This window comes from Chiloscyllium plagiosum, chromosome 32, assembly GCF_004010195.1.
Source record: "Chiloscyllium plagiosum isolate BGI_BamShark_2017 chromosome 32, ASM401019v2, whole genome shotgun sequence".
NCBI lineage: Eukaryota > Metazoa > Chordata > Chondrichthyes > Orectolobiformes > Hemiscylliidae > Chiloscyllium > Chiloscyllium plagiosum.
In genome coordinates this window covers 4,900,292-4,903,679 of record NC_057741.1, presented here as the reverse complement: position 1 = coordinate 4,903,679, position 3,388 = coordinate 4,900,292, and positions in this window count along the sequence as shown.

Below are 3,388 nucleotides of genomic sequence, written 5' to 3'. Positions count from 1 at the left end.
GTTGTGGTTCTGTTCGCCGGGCTGGAGGTTTTTGTTGCAAACGTTTCGTCCCCTGACTAGGCGACATATCAGTGCTTGGGAGCCTCCTTCGAAGCGCTTCTTTGGTGTTTCCTCCGGTGTTTATAGTGGTCTGTCCCTGCTGCTTCCGGTTGTCAGTTTCAGCTGTCCGCTGTAGTGGTTGGTATATTGGGTCCAGGTCGATGTGTTTGTTGATGGAGTTTGTGGATGAATGCCATGCCTCTAGGAATTCGCTGGCTGTTCTCTGTCTGGCTTGCCCTATGATTGTAGTGTTGTCCCAGTCGAATTCATGTTGCTTGTTGTCTGCATGTGCACGCAGACAACAAGCAACATGAATTTGACTGGGACAACACTACTATCATAGGGCAAGCCAGACAGAGGACAGCCAGGGAATTCCTAGAGGCATGGTATTCATCCACAAACTCCATCAACAAACACATCGGCCTGGACCCAATATACCAACCACTACAGCGGACAGCTGAAACTGACAACCGGAAGCGGCAGGGACAGACCACTATAAACACTGGAGGAAACATCAAAGAAGCGCTTCGCAGGAGGCTCCCAAGCACTAATGATGTCGCCTAGCCAGGGGACGAAACGTTTGCAACAAAAACTTCCAGCTCGGCGAACAGAACCACAACAGATTTTGAACAGTTTGGAGCTAAATTTAAAATCAGAACCTCTAAGTTAATAACTTCATATTTATGTGTGGGATGTGGGTGTTGCTGGCTGGCCATCATTTATTGCCCATCCCGAGTTGCCTTGAGAAGATGGTAGTGAGCTGCCTTCTTGAACCGCTGCAGTTCACCTGCTGTGGGTTGACTCACAATCCTATTAGGGATGGAATTCCAGGATCTTGACCCAGCAATAGTGAAGGAATGGAGATATGTTTCCAAGTCAGGGGGGTGAGTGGTTTGGAGGGGAACATGAAGGTGATGATTAGATTAGATTAGATTACTTTTTTTTCGATTAGATTACTTACAGTGTGGAAACAGGCCCTTCGGCCCAACAAGTCCACACCGCCCCGCCGAAGCGCAACCCACCATACCCCTACATTTACCCCTTACCTAACACTACGGGCAATTTAGCATGGCCAATTCACCTGACCTGCACATCTTTTAGACTGTGGGAGGAAACCGGAGCACCCGGAGGAAACCCACGCAGACACGGGGAGAACGTGCAAACTCCACACAGTCAGTCGCCTGAGGCGGGAATTGAACCCGGGTCTCTGGCGCTGTGAGGCAGCAGTGCTAACCACTGTGCCACCGTGCCGCCCATTTATCTGCTGTCCTTATCCTTCTAGATGGAAGTGGTCATGGGTTTGGAAGGTGCTGTCTCAGGATGACTATGTCACATTGTTGCTTGACTAGTCTATGAGACAGCTCTCCCAGTTTTGGCACGAGCTCCTAGATGTTAGTAAGGAGGACTCTGCAGAGTTGACAGGCTGCTTCAGCCATTGTCTTTTCCAGTGCCTTGGTGATCTGTCTGGTTTAATTCCTTTGAGACTTTGTAGCAATTGGTACAACTGAATGACTTGCAAGGCCATTTCAGAGGCAGTCGAGAGTCAACCACATTGTTTGGGTTGGGAGTCACATGTAGGCCAGACCAGGGGAGGATGGCAGATTTCCTTCCCTGAAGGACATTAGTGAACTTGATTCATCTCTAGATTACTATCTCAGACATCAGCAGATTGGCAAAGGGTAAATAAAGTCAAGGAGTTAAGTGCATACTTCAGAAATTGATATGGAGGAATGGGTTTCAGATCATGGTGTACCCCATCAGTATTGGGTTAGAAGGGAGCTGTTCTGGTGGGATGGACTTCAATTGAACTCTGCAGGGGCCAATGTCCTGTAAATTGAATAGCTACGACTGTAGAGGGTGTTTTGCCTAATTAGAGGGGAAGTGGGGGGGTGGTTTGGGAGAGGGGAAAGGTAAGAGGATATGGCAGTATTACAGGCAGCTATTTGGATAATAAGAGCCAGGGTGAGAGAAGAAGGGACAGAGTATACATAAGGAAAACAGCAGTAAGTCGGGTCAAAGGGAGAAAACATGGCAGAAAGCCAAATTTAATGGCACTTTATTGGAATGCATGTAATATTCAGGACAATGTGAATGAATGAGGTCTGAGATGTTTGGAGTGCACTGGGAAAAGAGTTTAGATGTAAAAGAAATTAAGGAACAATGGCAGACATTTTGGAAAATGGTTTGTGGCTCCCAACAAAGATATAACCCAGAGAAGAAAGATTCTAGGAAAGGTATAAGCAATCCAAGCTTAACCAGAGAAGTTAAGGATCACATCAAATTGAAACAAAAAAAAACACCACTTGCTAAGGAATGTTCTCTTGGGCTGTAGGCTATTATCTCTCAAAACACTAGAACTGCTCAGGGAGGCTGAGCAGCTGAATCGATTTGGGTGGAAGCTGCAAAATTGTCGACCAGTTGAAAATGCTATAGAAAACTTTACAGGTGATGACACATCCATGAATGTTGAAATGGTTTACCTAAAGTCCACTGGACTAAACAGGGACCAGGGAAATTCCCAGGCAAGCCAAGCAAAAATTGAGGGAAATATCCTACTCAATTGAACAGCCTGATGGAAGTCAGGTTGTCAATAAAGTGACCAAAACCAAGCTTACTGAATGAAAGGAGGCAGACCACACCTGTCAATCCTAAACCTCTGAATCAAGTTGCAGAAAATGAGGCAACTGGACTCATTTCAGTTATCCAATTACAACTTCCTCATGATTAGAATGAAAAGCTAAAAGGCATGGAAAATAAGTCAAAAGTTTAAACCATTCACTAAGCAATTGATATTGCTAGAAACAACAATGAATGAATAAAAACCAGAAGAACTGTGGATGCTGTAAATCAGAAACAAAATCAGAAATTGCTGGAAAAGCTCAGCAGTCCTGGAAGCATCTGTGGAGAGAAATCAGCATTAACGTTTCAGGTTGAGTTACCCTTGAATGAATAGCAACGTAGTACCAAGTCAGGATGGTGTTGGTGTGGAGGAGAAATTGGTGATCACACATGCCACTCTTCCTTTCCTTCTAGATGGTAGAGGCCACAGGTTTGGAAGTTGTTGTTGAAGGAAACTTTGTAAGTTGAGGCAGTTATGACTTTTTTTTGGATCTTAGCATTGCCACTATGCACTTTAAGTTACTGGATAGAGAATCAATCATGTGGCCTATTTTGTCCTGAATAGTGCCAAACTTATTTTAGTTTTGTTGGAGTTGCATGCATCAAGGTGAATGATGAGTATCATCACACTATGACTTGTGCCTTGTAGATGGTGAACAGGTCTGGGAAGGTGAATTACTCAATGTAGGCTTCCTGAACTTTGTCCATAATCAATCTTAGCCAGGTTACT